The following is a 27485-nucleotide window of genomic DNA, read 5'->3' as shown; positions in this document are numbered from 1 at the left end:
ATCAAATGTCTCTGGTCTCCTCAGGCACTTGCACACATGTACTCATACCCCAGATGCACAGACATAATTAAAAATAAAATAAATATTCAAAGGCAAAATAAGAGACCCAGAGGGCCAGGGCTAACTGAGGCTCCAGCAGACTGCCCAACATGCCTACTGAACTCTCCAGGTCCAAGGCTCCTCCCTGGTACTCTGGATCTCAGCTGATGGCCACCCACTGTATCTATCCATCAACAGCACACACAGACCAGGCAGCTGGCTCTGTGGGGCCAAGCACAGCAGCCCTGGCTTCCTAGACCCCTTCACCTCACAGATATGGGGGGGAAGCAGATGAGCCCCCCCCCATATTCCTTCTGTGTAGCCTTTCGCCACCTGAGTGAGGACGCAGTGAAGAGGGACCATCCGTGAGGTACAGACCCTCACAGACACCTGATGAGGGGTGGGGCATCCGTGAGGTACAGACCCTCACAGACACCTGATGAGGGGTGGGGCATCCGTGAGGTACAGACCCTCACAGACACCTGATGGGGGGTGGGGCATCCGTGAGGTACAGACCCTCACAGACACCTGATGGGGGGTGGGGCATCCGTGAGGTACAGACCCTCACAGACACCTGATGGGGGAGGGGGCATCCGTGAGGTACAGACCCTCACAGACACCTGATGGGGGAGGGGGCATCCGTGAGGTACAGACCCTCACAGACACCTGATGGGGGAGGGGGTACTTTGACGTTGAACCTCCCAGTCTCTAGCACAGTGGTTCTCAACCTTCCCAATGCAGCTCCAACCCTAAAATTAATTCATTGCAAGCTGGGCAGTGGTGGTGTACACCTTTAATCCCAACACTCGAGAGGCAGAGGCAGGAGATCTCTAAGTTCAAAGCCAGTCTGGTCTACAGAGCGAGTGCCAAGATAGGCTCCAAAGCTACACAGAGAAACCCTGTCTCAAAAAACAAAACAAAAAATGTATTTCATTGCTACTTCAGTAATTTTGCTACTGTTATGAAATGTAATGGAAATATCTGATAGGTAGGATATCTGAGACCCAAGAGGGTCACAACCCACAGCCTGAGGACCACCACTTTAGAACCAGGAGAAGCTTGTGCCTGCCGATGACCCACCACTTAGGCCATGGTGTACAGTCAGAGCCGTGTGACTGTGCTGGGACAGTAGCCTGCCATGGGCGTCAGTGTCCTCGCATTGTCCTTGCTCCTGTCACTCCACCCAGCGGCCCTGCTCCTCACTTTCAATAAGCATATTGCCTGTAGGGGGTCCGGGTCCCATGCCTGGGCACAGAATCAAGAATACAGTTCTTTGGGTTGCCCAGTGTCACTGAGAAGCAGGTACCAAAATCAATCCCAAGGTGCCTTCATGAACTCATTGAGCATTCTGCTACATTAACAGAAAGCTGACAGATGCAGGTCTCTGCCCTGGGCTCTGAAAACAGCTCCACAAAAACACAGATTATCTTGATGGAATTCTAGCTGGAAAGTGGCTGGGCACACACCTTTTCTTTTTTTTTTTTTTTAATGTGCATTGGTGTTTTGCCATGGCTGTCAGGTTCCCTGGAACTGGAGTTATAGAAAGTTGTGAGCTGTCATGTGCGTGCTAGGAGTTGAGCCCAGGTCCTCTGGAAAATCAGCCAGTGCTCTTAACTGCTGAGCCATCTCTCCAGCCTGAATGCACACACTTCTGAGGGCACTGGGGGAATCAGCCAGGTGGATCTGCCACCGCCCAGGAGGTACAGACCCTACAGTGTTGACCTGAGATGTGCCCCACCCTGGTGTGGCTGCGGACTTTCTTAGACGTGGCAGGGCCCCAGAGTCACAGAAGGCTAATGACCAAAGACATCTGCAGTCTTCACAGGCCCCCCGGCAGCCAGTACAGAGACTCCTCCTTAAGGAGCCTGGCATGGTGAGTTGAAGCACAGAATGGAGAATCAGGCAGAGTGGATGCCAAGTCCATTATCTCTTCCTAGGCACTGTGAAGCTCAGCTTCCCCAAGCCTCAGTTTACTTAAGACCCACCCAGCTGCTTCGAGATGCTAGTTCACTCCCTCGGTCCACATCCATGAAGGCCCCATGGTCATGCTTCTGCACAGTTACTGGGGTATATAATAACTGTGTATAGGAAAGAAAATGGCCTTTCCCAAGGGAGCTTACAGAGCCTAGCCCTGTACCTGGCATGGGTGGGTCTCCAAAGTGACTCTCCACACCACCACACACACTGAAATTGCTCTTTTGGCAGACAGCTCACAATCCCTGGGAGAGGGGTGGGTGGCTACCTCCCACGCCACCAGCCCCACTTCCTCCTTTGGAGCTCTTAGGAACAAGAACCCCCTCTCCTGCACAGGATACTCCCTGCGCAGTGTGATCCTTCCTTCTCCATGTCTGCCCTTTCCCTGGCCAGCCAGTCTCAGCCCTTCATCACTCCCTGTGTGCCTAACTGCCTCCCAACCCTGAGAGGGTGTCTCCAGGTGGTCCCAGCCCTCGTTAGCTCAGCAGACTCCTCTCCGATACCGGGTATGCCTGGAGAAGCACGGCTGAGGGATGAGACACCCCTGGCCTGTAGCATCCTCCCTGCAGCAGAGAACCAATGCTCATGGGATACTCAGCCTCAACGCACAGCCCTGAGCCACGTGACCCCACTGCATCCACCTGGCTGCCCTGGGACCCTTCCTGCACCTAGTTCAGCAGCGTCTTCCAGGGGATGCCTCCTGCCAGATTTTCAGGACAAGGCACCCAGCAGGGTCAAGTGGAAGCCACAAGAGACCATATTAGGGAAAATTTCAGAGAGTAAAATGAAGAGTGCCCTGCAGAGGAAGGCTAGTCTTGTGACTCATGTGCCCAAGAATATTCCATGCAGGACTGGGTCCAGGTCATGCCAGAAAGCCAGGAAGCCCAACCTACCCCAAGCCACTTTGGGGCCAGTTGGGCCTCAGACTGTGTCACATGCCCTGGCCACCAACTCCCAGTAGTCCTGGCATATCACTTGTGTTCTTGGAGGTTCTGACATGACCCCTCTGAGATAGGAGTGTGATGGGGATATCCTCCGCATGTTTTCACTACGTGTTTCTCTTATTTGTTGATGAATAAAGCTGTTTCAGCCAGTGGACAGGCAGGATTTAGCTAGGTGGGAATTCCAAACAAAGAGGCAGGGAAAGACAAAGAACAGATGCCAATGTAGTCACTGGGGAGTCAAGAGATCCAGGCATCACTGGTAAGCCAAGGACGCGTGGTGATACATAGATTAATAGTAATGGATTAATAATTAAGAGAGAGCTAGCCAGTAAGAAGCCTAAGCCAGTGGCCAAACAATCATAAACATATATTAAACCTCTGAGTGATTATTTCCTAAGTGGCTGAGGTACTGGTGCACAGGAAAACAGGTCCAGTGGGACCGAGAAGATGGAGAAAAGTCTCCTATTACAGGAGTGGGGACATTCCTGGGTAGTGCCACCTGATCACAAGACTGTGATCAGGGTACAGGCAAAGCCGGCATTTCTCCCCTCACACTGAATGTGACATAGGCTCAAGAAAAGCACAGAAATTGGAACCCAGGTCCTAGAGGCCCAACCTACATGCTGGCTCTTGCGCATGTGTCTGCTCCCAAATGGGACTCAACACTTGGGTCCTCACGGTGCCTGGTGAGCGGCCTTTCAGAGATGTTTGGCTGGCTGGCCAGGGGGTCGCTCCCAAGTCCCAACCCAGGCTGAGGAAAGCACATGGTGTTCCACCATGAAGGTGAGCTGGGCAAGCCTGGCAACACCTCACAAGAAGAAATGCAGAGGCCGAGACAAAGTGTGGCAAGAAGGGCAAACCTCAGGCACCTCTTACATCCGTGGCATCCCGGGGTTAGCCAGACACAGCAAGGATGATCCCAGGTCCCCGTGAGAAAAGCAGGGACTTTGCAGGGTAATACTCCTAGGTTCCAGCTACAGGGCCACCCCTACTGCTGTATGACCCCGGGGCTAGCCTCCTGTCTTTTTGCAGCAGTCCTGGACAAGGTTGAGGCCAGGACACAATCCCTAGCAAAGAATGGGCAGGCCTGCAAGTCAGCTATCAGGTTAAGAATCTAAATCCCCCACAGCCTGCCCAGACAAGTTTGTGATGGAGCCTAGATATACGGGTTAATATTTACCTGCAATGACCCAAACCTTGCAGAGCATCAAGCATGCCCTACCCAATCTGAGAATATGGGTCAGGCAGGAAGGGAGGAGGGAAGGATAGCATGTGAGCCTGAGGAAGATAGAATGGCCAGGCCAGCCTCAAGCTAGCTGTGACAACCTTGGGCACCTGATACAGAACAACCCATCTCCAAAGGACCTGGGGCCGTGAGCACATGGCCTATTTACCCCACAGGTGGCCCTAGTCTCTAAGGCCAGCGCATGACCCCCATAACCCTCACCAAACCCAAAGTTCACTTTGCCTGTTTGGACCTGAGTTTCCCCCACAGTCTCAGGTAGAACCCACAAGGCAGATGAGTCATCAGACTCCAAGGCTCCTGTTCTCTTGGGTTATCATCCCCAGACACAGATGGGAAACCTGAGCTCAGAGCACTGAGCTGACTTGCTGAGGGCTTAGTGTCAGTCTGAGATATAGGTGGGATGTGAATCTTCCCTCTTTGAGACTATTAACACCAGCCAGAGGTCAGGCTGCCTCCAGAGGACCTCACTTCCCTGGACCCTCACTGGATGCTAACTATACTCTGGGCATTGATATGACTCTCTTAATCCTTGCAACAACTGCTATTACCCTCAAATTGAGAAACTAAACACACACACATACACACACACACACACACACACAGAGAGAGAGAGAGAGAGAGAGAGAGAGAGAGAGAGAGAGAGATTGAGACGCTTACCAATGACACACAACTGACCAGTGGCAGAGTGACTGAAGAGGCTAAGGGTCTCAGCCACCATATCTACATGACTTTGTCATTACATATGCCCAACTGTGCCTGGAACATGACAGCACCAAGGAAGGGCTGAGGAGGAAGTAAGGGAGCTATGGCTTCCCCTCAGTTTTGCCTGTGCAGCCAGGACAACATGTAACAACAGTACCATTCCCGTGCTGTGACGCAGCCTACAGCTCCTCAGAGGCCTTGTTCTGACCCATCTGCTGACCCCACTGCTTGCTGGCATCTTCTGCAGTCCAGGCCTTGTGGGAAGATGGATGAAGACAAAAGTAACCTAAGCTTGGAAATGGAGGAGGTGCCCACCTGCCCCAGCTCCCAAGGCAGGACCCTGTCTCCATCCCGGGGCTGTCATCACCTACCTGCCTGGGAACCTCTTGAACCTCAGCCCACGCTAGAAGGTGCCCATAATGACCACAGGATAGCCAGCCACATGCCTTTCTGGGCACCTGACATTTAGGGATGCAGCCATTTGCTTTGTTTTCTGACTCCAGAAGGGGAGTGAATACACATCCGCTGTCTCTCCAGATCCCAGATGGTCCTCATCACACTAGGAGGCCAAGGAGCTGGGTGGTGGATGGATGGGAGGATGGATAGATGGGGGTGTAGATGGGTAGGAGGATAGACGATGGATGGATGGGTTGGTGGGTAGGTGAATGGATGGATAGATTGATGGAATAATGCATGGTGGATGAGTAGATGGATCAGTGGAGAGATGGAAGTGTGAGTAGGTGAATGGAAGGGTAAATGATGGGTGGATAGAAAATGGGTAGAAGATGGGTGCTAGGTGAGTGGGTGGATTGGTGTTTAGATGTGTAGATGGGTTAAAGGATGAATGGATTGATGGTAGATCAGTAGATGGATGGACAAATAGGATAATGGATGGATGGATGGATGGATGGATGGATGGATGGATGGATGGATGGAAATAAATAGATGCATAGATGTCAAGACAGAAGAATAGCCAAGAAGATGAAGGAATGAATAACTGAAAGAACAAATGACAAGAACTCATAAGTATTTTGGAGCCCTACTCCAACCTGGAATGTACTAGAGCTCAGATCCCCAGGAATTCCAGCTGTGTCCCAAGTTTCAGTCTGACTCAAACATCTTACAGACACCTGTTTCCCCAATCTGGCTTAGACTTCCTCTATCATCACCCTGTCTCCTCACCAGACGCCCAGTAGTAGTCTGCAGACTGTCGCTGGCCCAACAGTCAGGTTCTCTAGGCCATTTATCATAGGTCTCAACAGATACCTCCTAAATGAGATACAAACAAACTAACGAAAGACCCAGGAGCTTTGTAAACCCAGGCCAAGCAAGGTCTGCTGGCCCAGGCAAATCTATCAGTGTTACTCAAGCACTGACATCCAGCGCAGTGTTGGCATACCAGGTACATACCCAAGAGGAGCCCCAGGAGGCTGCTGCGGAGAAGGGCAGCTCAGAGCAGGGCCCCAAAGGGCTCCCACTCACATGACAGTCACTCTGTCAAACATTTCCAGCTCTGGGGGTCTCAAAGCCTTCTCCAAACTGACCCCTCGACTGCTTGCTTCAGACCTGCCTGAGTACAAGGGGCAGCTTCACATCAGATTCCGACCTGAGGCTGACCTCAGTGGTAGCGCTCAAGCCTAACATGGTCCCAGAGTGGGAATGAAAGCAGACCCGAGGCTCCAACCCCAGTACCACCAAAACATCGCTTCCCAAACTCCCTCCTCAATTCTTCCCATGCTTAGCAGGCCACCCAGGGCCCCATCTGACACACACTCAGGTCAGAATTCTGGCTCCTGGGCCTGCACCTGCCTCCTTTGCACACACTTGGCCCACTTACAGAAAGTTCCTGGTGCAATTTCTAAAGCTTCTAGGAATCACTGGATGAGTCCTCCCTCGCATTCTCACTACCCACGTGTCTGCCCCCACCATGAGCGGGGTTGCCCTGGCCATCCCAGCCAGGTTACCTCCCCAGGCAGCCTTTGGTTGCAGTTACATGGCCCATGTTCAGGAAAGTGACATCAGACAACCAAGGAGCAGAAACAGGCTGTTCCTTGAGAGTTCTATTGGTCCCAGGTTGTCAAAGCTCATAGGGATGTCCCCACACTCCACAAGCAATAGCGTCTGAGTTTAAAGGTGTCAACAGTCATGAAGAGTCATGCACATCAATATGTACTCTTGGGGGGCAGCATCTGTGTCCTGCAACACATTACAGGCTACTCAGCGGAGGCATTCAGAGGTCAGGAACAATAGGGAAAACACAGCAGAATAATGCTTGTGGTAAAGGCTCTGAGAAGTCCTGCAGCACTAGAGCCTGATGAACATAAAGAGCCTTGTTGACTGGGAAGTTTCAACCCTAATGGGGCCAAAGCTACAATGGGAGAGGCGGGGCTAGAGAGTGGGAGAGGCGGGGCTAGAGAGTGGGAGAGGAGGGGCTAGAGAGTGGGAGAGGAGGGGCTAGAGAGTGGGAGAGGAGGGGCTAGAGAGTGGGAGAGGAGGGGCTAGAGAGTGGGAGAGGCGGGGCTAGAGAGCGGGAGAGGCGGGGCTAGAGAGCGGGAGAGGGGGGCTAGAGAGTGGAGAGGCGGGACTAGAGAGTGGGGAGAGGCGGGGCTAGAGAGTGGGAGAGGCGGGGCTAGAGAGCGGGAGAGGGTAGGACCGGGGCTAGAGAGTGGGAGAGGAGGGGCTAGAGAGTGGGAGAGGAGGGGCTAGAGAGTGGGAGAGGAGGGGCTAGAGGGTGGGAGAGGCGGGGCTAGAGAGCGGGAGAGGCGGGCTAGAGAGTGGGAGAGGAGAGTGGGAGAGAGGGGCTAGAGAGTGGGAGAGGAGGGGCTAGAGAGTGGGAGAGGAGGGGCTAGAGGGTGGGAGAGGCGGGGCTAGAGGGTGGGAGAGGCGGGGCTAGAGAGCGGGAGAGGGTAGGACTTGAGCCCAGCCTGCCTCCAGAGTCCACCCTGGTAACCAGTGTGTCAGATATTTGTTACAGAGTGTATGTACCCTGAAGTTAAAGGCCTGGTCACTCCTTGTGGTGTTACTGGGGGTTTGTGGATCCTTTCAGAGGTGGGACCTAATGGGAGAAAATGAGGTCACTGGGGTATACCTTTAAAGGAGCTATTGGGATAGCCAGGACATGGTGGCGCACGCTTTTAATCCCAGCACTGGTGAGGCAGAGGCAGGGGGATCTCTGTGAGTTTGAGACTAGCCTGGTCTGCAAAGGGAGTTCCAGGACAGACAGAGCTACACACAGAGAAACTGTGTCTTGAAAAACCAATAAATAAATAAATAAATAAATAAATAAATAGAATACTGGGACCTTGGCCCCTTCTTCCCTCTCTCTGCTTCCTGGACACCATGTGGTAAGCAGCTTTGTTCCAAGGCACATTCCCTATTGTGAGTACAGCACTGAGAGATAGAGACAGCATTAGGAGTTCAAAGCCAGCCTTGGCTACATAGTGAGTTGGAGGTCAGGCTGAGCTACAGGAAACCCCGTTTTTCTTTTTTAAATAATGAAGTTGGACCCAGGCATGGTGGTGAACTCCTTTAATCCCAGAACTTGGGAGGCAGAGGCAGGAAGATCTCTGTGAGTTCAAGGCCAGCCTGGTCTACAAAGTGAGTTCCAGGACAGCCATGGCTGGGTAGAGAGACCCTGTCTCAAAAGGAGAGGAGGAGGAGAAAGAGGAGGAGGAAGAGAGAGTGGCGGCTGGAGAGATGGCTCAGTAGTAAAGAGCACTGACTGCTCTTGCAGAAGATCCAGGTTCAATTCCCAGCACCTACATGGAGGTTCACAACTGTCTCTAACTCCAGTCCCAGGGATCTGATACCCACAGACATTGTACACACATGGTGCACAGACATATATTCAGACAAGCACTCATACACATAAATTAAAAATAAATAAAATCTCAAAAAAGTATTTTTAAATGGCATGAGACATTCTAGATGTTCAATCTGTCCATCTCACAAAAAAGGAAATTGAGGCTTAGGGAGAAGTCATGGAGGGCGGGAGACAAGACCATCCATGCTCTCCTGGATGGTTAGAAGTGGAGTATGAACCCAGATGCCCAGATCCAGGCTCCTGGAACACACCCTTCCTAAGGCCCCAGAGTAGTGAAAAGCCCAAGACTGGGAACTGGGCTTCTGGGGTCTACTTGACTTTAGGCAGACTACAGCATCAAGGCTCTGGGATAAAATGGGAACAACTGGAAAGACTGGATGTCCTAAAGTGGGTAAGCAAATGCCAAGGCTCCCCAAGATCCTACCCAGGTGACATGCCAGCAGGGGACACAGGTATCCTCCGATAAACTGAGGCTGACAGAGACCCTTGGGGTTTCAAAGGAGGGCTCCAGAGTCCCATGGGACAGTGTTCACACCCTGCCATGTACTCACTGTGTGACTTTGGGCTGAATGATCATCCTGTGCTGCCCCATGTATACAATGGGGACAAATAAACCTGTAGGTTACATACAAAACAACAGACCCAGATGAGCCACAGCGCCCGAGGTTAGGACTCCAGTCCTCTAGGCCATGTTCATGTTACCTCTGCTTTGGGGCTCCAGAGAGGGGGAGACCCCTGTTCACGACGGTGGCACTCAGAATGGGCGGGGCTCTGAAACCTGCCTGACATCTCTTGTTGCCCCACCATGAGGCGTGGGCCTGCCATCTATGAAACACAGCTCCCCAGTAGGGCCACCTCCCTCAGTAGCCTCATGTGACCTCTGTTAATCGAATCCTGGACTGGACCCATGTAGTTTTCCCAACACTCCAAGGAAACAGATGCCCAGAAAGCTTGTATGCTGACCAAGTGGCTCCAGGGAGCCCCACACCCCTCTCCTCTTCTCCAGAGGCGGCTGAGACTACAAAGACAAAGTTCAAAGCCACATGATCTGTCCTGTGAGCCCCTCCCTGGGGTTACTCAACCTCCTGCCTCTACCCTGAGAGGGCGTTTGTTTCATCTACTCTGTTATACTCTGTGACCTTGGGCAGGTTGCTTAACCTCTCGGAGGCTCTGAAACCTCTTTCAGGAAAAAAGAAATGAGCAGAGTTTGGGAAACATGAGGAAGCAAGCAAGGTTCGGACACTGGGCTAGTAATTGGGGGGCTCCCACCAGTTTCAAAGGACTTCCGGTTGTCCCCAGCCCCTTGCAACGCAGGATGTCCCTGGGATAGAAAATTTTGATTAACCCAGGATGTCCCCAGGACAAAAAGTTCTGGTTGCGTTATTCCCTAATCCAAACACTTAAAGGGCTCAAAGACCTTCAGAGTCAGTCGGAAGATTGCCACGAGAGGTGTGCGGTCTCCAGCAGCATCCCTCTGCCTCCAAGTCCCTCCTCTGCTGGGCTAACTTGGCCACTTGCCTGCTTCACACAACCCCTCCTCCAGTGCCTTCCCTTTCCCTGTGTTGTGTAGCGACCTGTCTGCCTCCCCAAGAGACTGAAGGCGCCTGTATCCTACTTGGCTGGGCATCTTGGCGCTGCACCTGTGCCTGTGTCCAGGAGCTATTACTAAACAGGTGTCGGGGAGGAACACAAGTCAGACAGAGGAAAACCACTGCAGGCTTCTGGCATCCTCTTGGCAAGACTGAAGGAGGTTATCAAGGTCGTGGATACAGCAGCTGACCTGCTGGCGAGCCCCCCTCCTCCCTCCCTCCCTCCCTCCCTCCTGCCCACACAGCTGGGCGTTCCACAGCAGAATCAAGCTTGTACTTCCCACTTACGCGGATCCTCCCAGAATGCCGCGCTCAACCCCACACTCTAGAACAGCAGGGTGGTTCCTCCCAGCCAGGTCCCAGGCTCTCGTGTGGCCCCTGCACAACCCCACTGCCTCCACCTACACCGCTGCCGTTCAGCCCACATGTTGAGCTCAAGTCTGACTCTCCACAGTGCCGATACACATTGGATTTCCAGCCAGCCTCTGAATGTGTCCCCCTCCTGAACTAAATCCTCGTTCCCCACCTCCAAGCCATACCCTGACTCCACACTAACTGGCTCATTTACTGACACTGCCACCTAAAAAAGAAAATTCTAGAAGCCACCTGATACCTCCCTCCCTCCAACCTGCGCATACACTCCGAGCTTGCAATTGTAGCTGATTCTATCTCAGACACGTAACCCTGATCCCACACTTAACCTGGCTCCCTGGCCCAACCTGCACCAATACCCTGCTTCCCTCTGGCTCCAGGAGCCTACTGCCTCACCCGGCAGATTGCTAAGATCTTCCTCAGGTGACTATGGCAACTCAGCGGGACTGAGGCAGGTGGAACACAGAGCAGGCGTGCTAGAACCCCCACACCTGCCATCTCCATCTATTTATCCCCTCCACTGGCCTGGGAACTATGGCCTCTCTACCCTGTGTCTGGCCCTCAACCTGGCACCCAGGCAAATGCCCCCAAAACATTGGCCACTCAGACAAGTTATCTGCAGACTTCTTAACAGATGATAAAGTTTGGGGGTGAGATCCAGAGGCCATCCTGAGGTTGTTGATGGCCTTGGAGAGGTACTGTGAGACCTCAGTTTCTCCCAGCTTCCTTCCTCTCTTGCACACACTCTCACCATTATGGTGCCATCTGCCATGACCCCATTATCAAAGCTGAAATGATACTGGTACAGTCCCCTTTGAACATCTAACCATCAATCATAAACATCTTCATTAGCCTCAGATGCTTTGTTACAGTAACAGAAAACTGACTAGTAAGCACATCAGCCAATAGAGAAGACCCACAAGGAAAGGGTGGCAGCCTGGCTGCTCCTTGTTGTAATTAAAGGGGATCAGAGTAAGTCACCCCAAGGTCAGCGTGATGGCTTGGTGTACAAAGGCACTTGTCACCAAGCCTGACAACCTGAGTTCAATATCCAGGACCCACATGGTAGAAGAAAGAACTGACTACCACAAGTTGGTCTCTGACCTCCACAGGAGCATTACAGAACACACACACACACACACACACACACACACACACACACACACACACACACACACACACACACACGCAAAATAAATACATGTAAAGCATAAATAAAAAGAATGTTACCTCAAAATATGTCACTCTGGTATAAGAATCCTTCTGAGCTAAAGGCCCTGAGCAAGCAGCAGGGCCGGGAATGCTCTCTGCCTGCTCCCTTCAGCCTAAAAGCAGGGCCTACATTTCCCTTTGTGACAGGGACATAAATCACTCTCCCTCAAACAGGAAGAAGAGGAATGTTGCCTTACGAGGAGCCTACTGAACATTTGTGATGGGCCATCTTGATTGTCAACTGAACAGGATACAGAGAACCTTAGGAGCCGCATCTCAGGGAGGTTAACTGAGGCAGGAGGCACACCCTGGTTAGGGGTAATGCCTCGTCAGGGGCTCAGGTGCTGCACCGCATTAAGTAGCATAAAAGCGAGTTGAGCACCAGCAGTCATCGCTCCCCGCTTCCTGACTGTGGATGCTGTGTGACCAGCCACCTCATGCTCTTGCCACCGTGACAGCCTGTCCAAAGACACCCTTCCTTCTCGAGCTGCTTCCCTCAGTGTGTCGTCACAATGACAGGAAGGTGGCTGAGGCAGCCTCACTTTACTGCCATTTCCTAGTCATTTTCCCAGGACTGACTGACTGCCCCTGGGCACTCAGCCTTCGCCCCTTGTTCAGTCACCTCAAATCTATCGTCCTTTGTTAAGGTAGGATGTAAACGTCTTCACAGCTCTCACCACTGCTCTGTGAAGCCCCATCACAGCTTTTAAAATGTAATATTAAAAAAATAATAATAAAGGCTATACACGGGGCTGGAGATGTGGCTCAGTTGGTAGAATGCTTGTCTAGACTGCACAAGGCCCCAGGTCCCATTAAGCAGGCATGGTGACACAGGCCATCCCAGCACTACGGAGGTGGAGACTAGAGGATCAGAAGTTCAGGGTCACTCTAGGCTAGTGAGTTGAGTTCCAGACCAACATGGTCTATAGGACACCCTGTCTCCAAAATTTAAAATTAAGTTAAATTAAAAGGCTAGACCCAACCTAGCATTTAGGAGGCTGCATCAGGAAGATTCCTATGAGTTCAAGGACAGTCTGAACTGCATAATAAGTTTCAGGTCAACCTGGACCATATAATAAGAACCATCTCAAAAACATCAATATCAAATAATATTCGGGGTCCCAAAAGATGGCCCAATGGGTATAGGAGCTCGCATCAAGCTTGGCAACTTGAATTCAATCACCAGGACCCACAAAGTAGAAGGAGACAACTGACTTCCTGCAAGTTGTCCTCTGACCTTTACACACTCAACTCAGTATACACACACACACACACACACACACACACACACACACACACACACTAAATAATAAATAAATGTAATAAAAAGTTTGCAAGTGAAAGCATACCTTCTGTCTTATTGATCTGCCTTTTTGACAGTTTAATTCTCAGCCCTCAGGGCAGACCCTGGAAGTGCAGAGCAGTGCTTGCTCCCTCATATAATAGCCACCCAAACTCGAGCTCAGTACAGGCTCTGCCCTGGGCACCTGCAATTCTCTTGTTGAGTTCACACACCCTGAGACTCCAGTGCTTACACGACTCTAGAGAAGAGGAAATGAAGGAGTCAAGTGAGTTACCCAGCAGTGAGCATCAGACCCCTCCTCTCCAGAGCCAGCACCGACCTGGTGCACTGTGGGTTCTACAAAGCCATGGCCAAAACAGAAAGAGAGTAGCTGGGTGAGCCAGTGGTACCACCCTGTCCAGAGAGTGTCCACAGCTGGTGCAGTGAAGGGCTATTTTGGGCTTCTTCCAAGTTTTCTTCATTGGCCAAGAAAGACACAAGTCATTAAAAGCAAAATAAAGAGCTGGAGAGATGGCTCAGTGGTTATAAGCACTGGCTATTCTTGCATAGGAACCGAGTTTGCTTCCCGATACCACCTTGGGGGCTCACAACCATCTGTAACGTCAGTTCCAGGAGCTCCAACACCCTCTTCTGACCTCCACATACTCTCCAGGCACACAGGCGGTACACATACATGCAAACAAACACTCACACAGAGAGAAATAAAATGAATGTCTTTAAAAATATAAGCAGCCGGGCATGGTGACACACGCCTTTTATCCTAGCACTCGGGAGGCAGAACCTGATGGATCTCTGTGAGTTCCGGGCCAACCTGGTCTACAAAGCAAGTCCCAGGCCAGCCAAGGCTACATAGTGAGACCCTGTCTCAAGAAACAAAAATAAAAAAAAAAAAAAGTCAAACAAACCCTTCTGCAATGTGCATTCAGGAGGTTCTGGGTGGGACCCAGGTTAGAGATGTTTTCTCTTCTCTTCTAAGACAGTTATTTTCCTACTTGATTTAACCGTTGTTTTCCTGTGGAAATCGAATAAGATTGGCTCCTGACAGCTCCCTCCCTCCACCCACTTCAAACAATGAAGACAGAGATAGGCAAGGAGGAGGTGGCTGTCTTCTGTGCTAATGGCTGGGATTCAGGACGAATGCCACCCTTCAGGGATGGACTTTCACTAATAGGTGCCCGGGAAGAGGAAGTCACCTTAGGCTCTCCCTGGGGAGATGCCATCACAGTCTGGCTTACCACAACCCACCCACTGTCCTGGTCTGGGGATGTGCCTATGATGGGGAGGGAAGCACTGAGACCACCTCTCAACCAACTCACAGGCTGGAGGGAAGAGGAAAGCAAGAGCCAGGACCAGGTGTAACTAAGAGGCCATCTGTTCGAGGTGGACATCCATCTTTTCATCTCCACGTCATGTGTGAACTGCCAGGATGTCAGCAGCCGGGCAGGCCAGGCCTCGGGACAGAGGACAGCAGTGTTTGGGGGCACAGAGTGGAAAGCAGGGCTGTGGGCCAACAGCAGAGGCGCTGGTCACCTCCAGCTCCCAGCCACGTGGCCCTGGCCTCACCTTGAAACAGAGGATGGAGACAGGAGTGTGTCTGCCTCTCAGCTGAGGAGGACTGAACATGCTCCCTGTGCAATGGTGTGGTGCTCACCACCCCACAAACTCACTGCAGCTCTCCTGACACTGCACTGGGACAGTCCTTATGAACACTAAAGTCTATTCCCAGGCTTAACCCAGAGCCACGGGGTGACCAGCCAGCAGCAAACAGCCCGGACCTCCCCAACATGGGGTAAAAAAAAAAAAAAAAACACTCTTCCCACCTCTTTTGCTTCAAAGCAAGATTGACAAAGGGGGGGTGGGGGCTTCCAGATATCAAGAGCCATCTTTCCTCCCTGCCTCCTGAGCAAAGGGAAAAGAAACCCGGAACAAAGATGGGAGCGGAGGACGGTACAACAAGCTATAAGCTGGCATAATGGCACTCATGTTACCCAGCCAGATCAAGACCAAAATGACAGAGCTGGGCAGGTGGGGGGTCTCCCTGACTCCGTCCCTCTTTTCCTTCTCTCTACATTACCAGAAAAACTGACAGAAGTAATTTCTGTCTCTTTGCCCTGGTTTAGGCGGGTAATTGAGAATATGCTGTTTAAAGGCAGTGTGTTGATGTGGCTATCTGAACCAGCAGTTTTTACTCTCCATGGCATCCTCTTAATCCTGCACCTGAAGCTAGGCACTCTCATCCCCATCTGAGGGAAGGGCATCCGAAACCTGAGCAAGGATGACCATGAGTTGGAGACCAGACTGAGCTATACAGCAAAACTTGTCTCAAACAAAAATAAGACATGGGACCTGTGTGGATGATCTCCCACTTACTAGCCCCGCAATGCAGAATAACTCATTCTGACCCCCCTGAGACCTGGAACAGCAGAAGGGGGACAGTATGAAACACTTCAGGACACACAAGGAAGGGGCGAACCAAGCACAAGGCCCAACAGACAAGGTCTACAGACATCCTTTATGGATACCCAAGAAGGCGCCATAACCCCAGGCCCAAGAAAGGCCTGGTACTGCCTGCTCTGCCACAGACCTGTAGACTCCCAGGTCACCTGACGCCAGAGCCACACTGAAGCTGCTTCTGCTGCTGAACCTTCGCAGACACTGTTCCAAGGCTGCTCCTTCTCTGTGTTGTGCTTGGCACATTCCCCCACCATAGGCAGCCATACAGTGCCCATGTTCTGACGGTAGCTTTGCTGAATGACCAGTTTGAACCCTAACCCTAACCCAACCCTAAACCTAAACCTAAACCTAACCCTAGCAATGTATTCTGTGTGTTGGTTCAGGCTGACCCAGCAGGCATAGTCCAGGACCCAGACCAGACTCAGTGAGCTGTCATTCCTGAGTCCCAACCAGAGGTCATAAGCCATCTAAAAGCCAGTCAACTCCTCTCCCTCACAAGGTACCAGAATCTGTCCAAGTGGGAATGGTCACCAGTGCCTAAGCCACCCTCAAGCAACTTCGGCCACACAGATGACCCAGACATCACCAGGAACTACCTGATTTGTCTGCCTTTGACAGCCCACTCTCCTTCTCAACACCTAGGTCACTCCCTCTGGAGCCTGTCAATCAATAGCACTGCTGCTCTCAATAAACCCACCACTCCTCATGTCATTCTCCCTCCCCTTCTCTTTTGAGGCAGCATCTCACTTGAACTCCCAGAGACCCATCTACCTGCTGACTTGCAAGTGCTGGGATTAAAGGCGTGCATCACCACACCTAGCCTTGATTCTCAGTTTTTTAATCTTGTGTGTGCTTCTGTATCTGTATGATATGTGTGTATGGTCATACATGTGAAAGCAGGCACAAACATGCCACAGTATATGTGGAGGTCAGAGGACAACCTCATACCTGGTCCTTGTCTTACACGTTGTTTGAGACAGAATCTCACTGTTTGTGGCAGCATATGCCAGGATAACTGGCTTGAAGACCTCCAAAAACTCACTTGGCTCCCTCTACCTCTCACATGGGTTCCGGGGATTCGAACTCAGGCCCTTAGACTTGGGCAGCAAGTGCTTTACCTACTGAGCCATCTTCCCGGACTCTCTCATGATTTTGTCTAATGGATGTTTAACAATCAGTTCCCAAAACTCAGCCACTGGCATTCACGCATCAAGACACCCTGCTCAAACCCATAAGGACAGAGAATTCCAAGGAACACACTCAATCCAAGGCCCTGAAGGAAAATGGCCCCGAGGACCTCCACCGTGGCAGAGACTGTGGTGTTCTCTGGGGACACCAGACAAGAGGCTGGGCCTGAGAGAGTCTAGGGAGATGGGAAGAGAACACTGGGACACTCATCACTTACGAGTTTGGATCTGTGGGGAGTCTGGATCCCTTGGGGACCAGAGACTTGTTGGCCTATGTGGGACAGGGTGAGAACACAGTCCTGACACACCAGCTTAGCTTGCAGAGGCCAGAGAGGATGAGGAGTTGCAAAGCTCCAGCTGGAGCCCCTGCTCCTTCACAAACTTACACAGGCCTCAGGCTGTCACTGCACTGCTGCAGGCTCAGCTTCCTTATCTGTAAAACAGATTGTCTTCCCTGCCTAATTACCTAGTAAGGGTTGTTGTCAAAGAGCCAGTGACTGTGAAAGTGCAATATAAACCTGAGCTGTTATTACCGGTCTATATAACTATACTCTTTATCTTTTCAATTTTATCTGAGATGATTATATTTTTGCTGCTCTACCTTCTAACTGTAGAAGTTTCCAGGGCTCTCAGCTCCTCACCCAGCCCTCCAACTGGCATATACTATGTCTGTGTGGGGTCCTTCCTCTTCTGATAACCCAATACCCAGATCCCCAGGGAGCCCAGCAGCTTTCCCAACTTTGCTTGTTTGTTTGTTTGATGCAGAACAAGAGACGGAGCCCAAGGCCCTGCACAGGCCAGGTAAGGGTTCTACCACTGAGCTACACCCTCAGCCCCCTAAAGTTAAAACTTGAAACAGCAAAATGTAGGAAACACTGGTTTCAGCAATTGTCAGTTGACCACCTACTATGTGCCAGGCTGTGTTGCAGGCTGGTGACCAAGAACAGACATTGCCCCTGCATTCAAAGCCTTCCCGATGCAGAGGAGCCTGGCCACATGGGACAAGAGTCCTAAGAGCATGGGAAAACCTGCCGGGCTTGGTGGAGAGGAAGTACCCCCAAAGGAGAACTGGGAGAGATGAGGGGTGGAGCCCATTTGTAGATGGAGCAAGGATGGGACCAAGGCTTACAGTAGAGGGGAGGATCCCAGCCTCAGGCAGACATATGGGATGGAGGAGCAGGGTGCAGAACAGGGGCATCCTGAGCTTTGCCTGAGGTCTGCAGGCTGTCTGTACTGAGTGCTCAGCCTGGACCCCGTGGAAGCCCGTGCTGAGTGGACAGATGGAGATTGGTGTTTCAGCTCTAACCCACAGAGCTGCAGGGCTGGGCTGAACGTATTAGTGAGCTTTCACAACCTACTCTCTCCCCCACATTCGAAGAGGAACAGATGGGGCCTGGGGCAGGCCAGGCAGGGGTTTCCCTATGGGGATTCCAATGCCTTTGAAGCAAACACTGGGATCCGAAGCCCCTCAGAAATGAGATCCACCAACTACCATCTCCCTTCTCTGGGCTGAGGTGGGGTCCTCAGGCTCCTGGGGCCAAATGACTCCCATCTTCAGGAACACAGAGACCTGGCCCCTCCCCCGCGTCAGATGCGGGCACCCTCTCACAAGCTACCCCAGAAAGATGATCTCCACCATTTAGCGAGCCCACTGGACTCAATTCTCCACCCAAGGCCACCCAGGGCTCTGTGCCCATGGCCTGCCGCTGACCCAGCATCCACTCCTCCCACACTCCACTCCTGCGGGAGGCCTGGCTGCCCCGCCTCTGGGCACTGACTCAAGATGAGAGAAGCTGAGCAGAACAGAAGCCACACCGTATTACCTGACTTCATGCAATCTGGGGACCCCACAACACACAAGGTCAGAGGGGCGTGGGAGGGGCACAGTGAGCCACAGTGGAGGGATGAGGCGAGTATGACACAGAACTGGGACGGGGCTCCAGAACAGAGGGAGAGAAGAAAAAACAGACTGAGGCACAAAGGCCAGTCAGGACTCAGACAGAGGGACGCTCAAGGGGCACAAAAGGACACAACCAAGAAAGGGACCCGCGCATACAGGGCTGGGGACTGTCCCCAGAGGCACTTCGGAAACCCGGAGACCCGGACACACAAAGCGGCCGGAGGCCAGGAGGCCAGGAGCCCAGGCCTGGCAACGCGCACTCACCGTCCCTGCTGCTCACAAAGGCTCCGCGCCACCGCGCCTCCGGATCCCGCCGCGGGCGCCGGTGGCCGGGCCGAGCCCCGCGCCCCGCTGCAGCCCCGGCCCGCGGCCTGCAGCCGCTGCACGGCCCGCCCCGCCCGCTCGCCCGGTCCCGGGGCGCGCGGCTGAGGTCACCGTTTAACCCCTGGTGGCCTGGCTTGCACGCAGCGCCCCTCCCAGCTCCCCTAACCGTGATCCCGGAGGGGGCGGGGCTCGGCTCTCCACCCATCCTCCTCCCTCTCCGGGAAACTGAGGCTGGGGATGGAGAGACCCCAGGAAACACCAAGGACACACACAGAGACCTCCCGCCTTCCCGGTCTGGCACAAGACGACCCTACACACCACTGCGCCTCTCCTCTGCTTCCCTGGGAAAGATCCTGAAGACACCAGGCTCCTTTAAATTCCCCCAGCATGACCTGGAGTTCCCTGCAAGGGGTGAAAGGTGCATCGCCTGTCCTCACAGAAACTGAGACCCATGATGCGTCCCTACGAAGACACAAGACCTCTTGTGGCTGCCCTACATCCACAAGGGTTGGGTGCAGCCTGGACTCTGGTAGCAGCCGACTACCCAGCCTTCGATACAGCCCCATTTCCCGGTGCCAAAACCGAGGCTCAGAAATGGGAGTCATTCACCAAAGCCCCCCCTACCCCCCAGCAAAGAGGTGAAGCTGGGCTCGGAGCTCTCCATCCTTCTTTGCCTCAAGGCTGCCAAGCGCTGGCTACTCCCTTCCAGGATCCCAGAGGGCCTCCGGATATGATGTAATTAATTACAGTTATCAGGTCACTAATTAAGATTATCCGTTGTTATTAAACACTCCCAGCTACCTCTCTACGTGAGAGGCAATTCACACTCAGGCTTATCAGTAATTATTCCTGGGTTAGCAATAATGACTGATGGGTTCAAGTGCAAAGTATAGGTTGAAATCATTATCTAACTGTGCTTGTGGCCATCAAACCAGTAGAAGGGCATTTTGTTGTTGTTGTTCCTGGTGGGGTGTGTGTGTGTGTGTGTGTGTGTGTGTGTGTGTGTGTGTGTGTGTGTAGTGAATATGTATGTTTGTGTTGATGTCAGATATCTTCCTCACTCTCCGTATCTTCTTAAAGATGTGTTTTTAACTATGAGTATGGCTCTGTGCATGTGAGTGTGAGTGCAGGCGCCCACAGAGGCCAGAGACATCAGATCCCTGGGAGCTGGAGTTACCAGCAGTTGTGAAGGGCTCAGCATGGGTTTTGGGAATCAAACTCAGGTCTTATAGAGTCTCTCCTAGCCACTTCTATTTTTTTTTTTTTTTTTTGAGGTCTCTCACTCAACCTGGAGTTTGCCAGTTTGACTAGATTGGCTGGTCAGCAAGTCCTAGCAATCCTCCTGTCTCTGCCTCACAGCGCTGGGATTACAGGGTCCTGCCACTCTGTCCACCTTTTTCCATGGGTGCTTGGGATCCAAACCCAAGTCTTAGTTGTTTTCAAGACAAGCACTTCACTCACTGAGCCATCCTCTCAGCCCTTGTTTGTTTCTTTGGTTTTATGCCCTCTTTGGGAGTTGGGGAGATAACTCAATGGTTAAGACCATTTGTTGTTCTTACAGAAGACCCGGGTCTAATTCCCAGCACCCACATGGTGGCTCACAATCATTCATAACTCCAGTCCCAGGAGACCCAAAGTCTTCTTCTGACTTCCTCAGGCACCATCCATGCATATGGTGAACCTATAATACATGCAGGCAAAATTCTCATACACATAAAATGAAATAAATAAATCTAGAGAAAATTAAATACCCTCTCTTTATGAGGCACTTGACTTGACAGCTTCCAAAGAAGAAAGGAACCAGAGAGGCCCAGACCCTGCCTCCTTAGCTCTTGGACTAGGAGGAGACACCAACAAACAGGCTATGGTACAGACAAGTAATTGGGCAGAACTCTCTGAAGTCACCAGCAAGCCCCCACTATGGTCATTAGGAAACAAACACTTGCTGAACGCTTGCTACCCTCCAGGCTCCTTTTGGGGAAGATAGGAGACTTCTTGAAAAAAAACAGGTCCAGTCTCTGCCCTGGAGGAGCTTCCATGCCGGGGGGGCTAATGCACCACAGCCAGAAAAACATGGGGGATTGTTCCAAAAGGCCATCAAAGCAGGAAGGACTTCAGATGTTCAGAGTGACCTGAGTTCATAGCACTAAACCTTAGGCCAGAATGTGACTTGAGGGGACTGTCATAACCAGAGCCACACATATGCTCTGGGTCTCTGTTTTCAGCTTTTCAGGATCTTTCCCAGCCTCCTTTGGGCCCTTGAGACTGCCACCATCTCCCAGAACTATACCAAGACCCAGAATCCCTAGGAATCCTGCCTTGCACTCCCAGCATGCAGCTTGAACAGGATGCTGATTTGACCGATCCCTAGCTAGAGGACACTGTGGTCCAGCTGTGAAGGCAGAGATCATGGTCTAGTTGCCCTTTGTGTTCCCAGAGCTCTGCACAAGGTATAAGCACACTCACGAGTGAGAAATCCTTGGATTCCACTTGGACACCCCCAAACCGTCATCCATGGAACCCTTGAGGTTCCATGCTGCAACCACCAGCTGAGAAGACAAATGGAGTTGGTAGCTTCAGCTGGCTCTCCACACAGTCCCTCTGCAGTTGCTGTTAACTGGTGGACAACACTTGACCACTGGGAGCTTGACCATAAACAGCCAGGTTGCCAGAGTTCCAAATACAGCTAGCTAGGAGATGGTAATGCCCAGTTCATGTTCCCTGTGATGTGGTCACATTCTGCAGGGGGCAGACCCCTTCAACAGAAATATGTTCTCCACTGGCCAGCCCTCTCTGCCAGCCCCAGGCACCCTTGACACCAAGGCCCTTCCCCCATGACTTAGCATTTTAACTAGTGTCTCTCTGCTTTCTACTTTTGCCATAAAGAGGCATGCTTGACCAGGAATGAGACCACAGCCTTCACAAGGCGGGCCAGCACAGCCTCCTGCCTTCTTCCTCCCCGTCAAGTTCATTATCTGAACAGGCACACATGTCTCCCCTCCCTTCCCCCAGCTCTACATTCTTTCTATTTTTATTTGTTTATTTTTGTTTGGCTTGTTTGTTTGAGACAGGGTTTCTCTGTGTAGCCCTGGTTGTTCTGGAACTCATTATGTAGTCGAGGCTGGCCTCAAACTCAGAGATCCACCTGCCTCTGCCTCTTGAGTGCTGGGACTAAAGATGTGCACCACCATTCCCAGTGTTTTATTTTTATAGCTCAGGGTCTCACTATGTAGCCCTGGCTGACCTAGAACTCACTATGTAGATCGGGATAGCTTCAAACTCAAAAGATCTGCCTGCCTCTGTCTCCTGAGTGCTAGAAATGAAGGCGTGCATCACCACTGCCCAGCTCTATTTATTTTTTTTTATTTTAAGGTTTTCAGTTGATTTTTCCCCCCACAGACCAAGCCTTGATCTTTATTATTTAAAAAAACTGAATATTTATTTTGCTGTCTGACTCTGTGCTTGTACCTTGAACACTTTCACAATTTTCTGCTCCTCAATAAGGAAAGCCGGCTTGCTCCTGTCACAGACACACTTGGCACGCGTGGAGCCACGGCAGACCCGCTGACATGGCTCTTTGCTTAGACAATCTCATAAGGACTTTAGGCCTCACGGCACAAAGTCCTCGAAGCCTACCCGGGGCACACACCACAACCAACCATATTGCTATAAAGGAAAACATCCCCCTTGCCAGGGGTTTGAGACAGCCTAGTTTTGTTAGAGGCTATATTAAGCGAAAGCCTATGACAGTGTGTCAAATGCTGGGCCACACTCCCTGGAAGAGGGAGTTGGTTGGATTTTTCTGAGACAGGCCCCCACTCTACCTCACAATCTCCCAGTGCTATGATTACAGGTGTGAGACCTGTGGCCAGCTGTTGCAAATCCACATTCTTTTTTTTTTTCAGTTTTTTTTTCATTTTTTTATTTGAATTAGAGACAAGATTGTTTTACATGTCAATCTCAGTTCCCTCTCCCTCCCCTCTTCCCCTACCACCTCCCCCAACTAAAATCCTACCTATCACATATCCCTTCTGCTCCTAAGGGAGGGTGAGGCCTTCCATAGGGGTCTTAAGAGTCTGCCATATCCTTTGGGATAGGGCCTAGGCCCACCCCCAAGTGTCTTGGCTCAGGGAGTATCCCTCTATGTGGAATGGGCTCCCAAAGTCCATACCTATACTAAGGATAAGTACTGATCTACTACAGAAGGCCCCATGATTTCCGAGGCCTCCTCATTGACACCCAGGTTCCTGGGGTCTGGATCAGTCCCACGCTGGTTTCCCAGCTATCAGTGTGGGGACCAAGAGCACAACTCTGCATTCTAAGCTTACAGCACAGATGGTGATGACACGATGATACAAAATGCATCTCTGGCCCTTTGTCCTTGCTGTCTCTGTGACCTAGACTGCACCTGGCTATTCCATGTCAAACACAACACTAACTGCTTTTTATTATGTGACTTCTTAATTAGGGTGCTTTTGTTTTGTTTGGTTTGGTTTCTTTGAGACAGGGTCTCACACAGCCCAAGCTGGCCTTGAACTCAAGCTCCTCCAGCTTCTGCCTCTCAAATCCTGGGGTGGCAGGCATGTGCCAGTAGACCTTGCTTTCCTTTGATGTTTTGAGACATGATCTTTTTATATGCTGTTTCTTTGGTCTGTCACTGGCACCATGTCAGGAGTGAACAGACATTTGTTCACATATCCCCAGGAAAAAAAAAATCACACAACTGGCCAGTAGTTGTTTTTTGTTTGTTTGTTCTTTTGGTTGTGTTTTGTGAGACAGGGTCTCACACAGCAGCCCAGGTTGCCTTCAAACTCCAGGCAACCCTCCTGTCTCAGCCTCCCAAGGGCTGGGGTTACAGGTATGTGCCCCCAAACCAAGCACAAACATTGACATTTTGGAGAACTGTGTGATTCTTTTTTTCATTTACCTTGTGTGCATACAGTGTGTGCACATGTATGTATTTGTGTGCATAAGGGCACACTCGCCTATGCACACCTGTGTAGAAGCCAGAGGTTGACTTTTGGTGTCTTCCTCAACCATCTTCATGCCGATTGTTTTGTCTTGTTTTGTTTCTTGTAGTTGTTTTGAAACTGGGTCTCACTGTGTAACCCTGTCTTGCCTAGAACTTGCTATATAGACCAGGCTGGCCTCAAAGTCACAGAGATCCTCCTGCCTTTGGCTTCTACATAACACACCAAAAATAAATAGTCCTGAAGGCTTTGAAACTGTATGAGATCCTTGGGTCGATAGAGAAAGCACCAGGCCTCAGATTCCCACTTCCCCGTGATGGAGCCTCCAACAAGGCTGACCCTGCAGCCACCTCCTCCCCGGCACAGTGGGCCAGATGGAATGGACATCGGACCCACACTGCGCCCTTTGGCTCATTACGCCCAGGAATGTGGAATTAGACAGCCAAAAGGCTGAGCTGGAAAAATGACCACAGAGACTGCTCAGAGCACAGTCAGTGTTCACATTATGAAGAAACCACAGCCGAGTTCAGGCTGAGGCTTGAGAGAAACATGAAAACCAAAAAATCTAGTGCTGAAAATGTAGCTCAGAGACATGGCTCAGCAGATAGAGTTCTTGCCCAGTACATCCAATGCCCTAGATTTAATTCCCAGCATCACATAAGCCAGGGGTGATGGCACACACCCATAATCCCAGCCCTCAGGGAGTAGAGGCAGGAGGAACAAGAGTTCAAGGTCATGTTGGTTACATAGTGAGTTCAAGGCCAGCCTGGGCTACATGAGGCCCTGTCTCAAAACACACCAACAATGAACAAACATGAATAAAAATAATGGCAATGATAATGATAATATCAAACAAAACATTGTCTCTCCACCTTGCTCTGCTCGGACACTTGTGTTCATGAACGCACCCCCACCCCCACACACCCTACAAAGCATCATATTAACTTTTACAGATATTGAATGAAGCACGACTTGTGGTCCTGACTTCCATACAGAGCACCTCTCACTGGACACTCCTGAGGGCATCTTTAGTCCTTGACAACAAAGTGGCCTGTGACAAATGGCAGGTGGTACTCTCTGTGCCCTGGCCTCTGTCCCCATGCCGGGCAAGAGGAACACCTGGGTGTTGTACATTCAGCCCCCTGCTTCTGCCTTCCTGTGTCTTCAAACAGGAAAGGGTGAGAGGGCAACAGTGGAAGCTCACTGCGGAGTAAATGTGAGCCAGGGACCTCAGAGGCAGCTGCCTGCCGGGACAGTCAGACTCTTGCCGACCAGCCTGACACCACAGGCTCATGGGCCAGGAAGCCCTGCCTCACCTACAGCCTGAGTGTCTGCAGCCTCTCAGGAGGGGCAGGCAAAGCGCCTGCCGCCTCTGATGAGCAGGGGTTTGGGTGGCTCCACCTGGGGCCTGGGCACACAGCCAGAAAGGACAGGAGGCAAGGTCTTTTCCTCCTGGCATCAGATTACCACCTACCAGGAGCTCAGAGTTAGTTGCCGGTCAGCTGACAGAGCCTGGAGCCTGCTCTAGATGTCACCATAGGGATGGAGAGATGGGGTGAGGGGACAGTGTAGAGAATAAGAACATAGGAACGGCAAGGGAACCAGGCACAGTGTGAGCTGAGCCAGGGGACTGAGCCCAGACACAAGGTCTCCAGAAGGGAACAGCCTCAGCTGGGGAGGAGGCTTGGCAGCTGCCAGCCTACCATGACACTGGCCACAGCTATGGCCTGGCACGAGCCCCAGAAACCTCCATTGTCCCTGGTTTCACCGCCACCCGGGGCTGGGACTCTCAAACCAGCTCCCTGGTCCCCAGATGAAAGACGCTTTCTAAGAGTCATAAAACTGTGCCCACTCGGAACAATGGGCCCTTATGCGGCTGCAACCTTCATGTAAGCTCCAATCAGCAGCACCCAAGAAGCTGCAGGCTGGGGTTTTATAGACTGGCTTCTTGGACCAGCCCCAGCACTCATTAACATCCAGGCCCGAGTCCTTGTATGAAGGAGGCTCTGCTGGATCCCTCCCATTCACTGAACTCACTGTGCACCAGGCCCTCGGAATCCCTGCCAGGACAATGCATTTGTCCTGCTTCATGAATATGGAAACTGAGGCCCAGAGAGGGTGGGCAAACAGTCTGAGGCTGCATAGCCAGAGCCTTGCCAGTGAAACCTAGAGTTCATGCTCCTGGGAACGACCTGCCACTGAGACTGTCAGCATGCAGGTCAGGCACAGTGAAGTGACCACATGGGCTGAGACCCAGCACACCAAGGACCTGACCCAGCCCCTCAAAGCCCAGGGTCCTCCACCAGCTCAGACCCACACAGTCCTGTCACGCCTTTCCTCCCAAGCCCATACATCACATACTCCATGCCCAAGCCCCTTCTCTCTTATAAGAACAGATTTGCAAGACTTCTCTTCACATGGAGACCTGAAGCCCAGAGAGGGCAAGCAGCCTGCCTGAGACACACAGCAAGTAAACCCTACATTCCAGGTCCACCTCTTACCTCCCCCAAATTTCACAAGAAGTAGGGTTCAGTCTCATGGCCCTGATTTACACCCTCTTAAGTGACACACCAGATATGTGGTTCATATTTATTTTTGTTTTAGTTTCTTAGCTATTTTTCTGTGCCAGGGAATTGAACCTAGAGTTTGCTCACACCAGGAAAGCACTCCATCATGAAGCTAGAGTCCCAGGGCCTGATTCTCACTGTTTCCTGGGTCCCTTCTAAGTACGAAAGCCCTTAACCTTCTACCTACTGGACAGCCTGATGGGGAATGTCCTTCTGTGTATGTTTATCTTATTGTTGAATAAAGCACTGTTTGGCCAATGAGGCAGCAAGTTAGGCGGGACTAGGAGTCAAAGAGGATTCTGGAAAATGTAGTAAAAAGAAGTCTTGCCATCCAGCAGGAAGTGACATAGCAGGCAGACTCATATGTAAGCAAGGACAAGAAGGAAGTCGTCCCTTTTCTCTTGCTTTTCCTCCTGGTCTCTGCTCTGGAGTCTCCATGTGATCCACCGGCAAGAGAGGGCGCCAGCAGAAGGCATCCTTGATAAGTCTTATAAAATATATAGATTTATGATAATTAAGACTGAGCTAGCAAGTAAGATATCCTAGGGACTGGCCAGCAGCATTGTACCTAATTTAAGTCTCTGTGTGTTACTTGGGGCCTTAACGTGGCAGCGGGCAGAACTCAGGAGGCCTGGCAGAAAGTGCCCACATGGCAACAGGGCTTGGGTGGCTTTGGAGTAAAGACTTATTGTTACAATAACCCAATGAAGTATTGCCATTCCTACTCTGAAAAGGCAAGAACAAAGTCTGGGACGGGTGGTGGTGGTGGTGCACGCCTTTAATCCCAGCACTCAGGAGACAGAGACAGGTGGATCTCTGTGAGCTCAAGGCCAGCCTGGTCTACAGAGTGAGTTCCAGGACAGCCAGGGATACACAGAG

General features: G+C 51.5%; 1 protein-coding gene across 2 annotated transcripts in view; it reads right to left on the bottom strand.

Annotated features, from left to right (window-relative positions):
* Arhgef10l (Rho guanine nucleotide exchange factor 10 like) overlaps positions 1-19126 on the bottom strand; it is a 137959-nt gene extending 118833 nt beyond the window's left edge. For both annotated transcript variants that reach the window (XM_027399873.2, XM_035439451.1), the window contains exon 1: positions 19010-19126. The gene's annotated coding sequence lies outside the window, so the exon portion shown is untranslated. The remainder of the gene's footprint in view (positions 1-19009) is intronic.
* Positions 19127-27485: the final 8359 nt, after the last annotated feature.

The sequence above is a fragment of the Cricetulus griseus genome, chromosome 2 (genome assembly GCF_003668045.3).
Source record: "Cricetulus griseus strain 17A/GY chromosome 2, alternate assembly CriGri-PICRH-1.0, whole genome shotgun sequence".
NCBI classification, from domain to species: Eukaryota; Metazoa; Chordata; class Mammalia; order Rodentia; family Cricetidae; genus Cricetulus; species Cricetulus griseus.
This window is presented reverse-complemented; position numbering and strand designations above follow the sequence as displayed.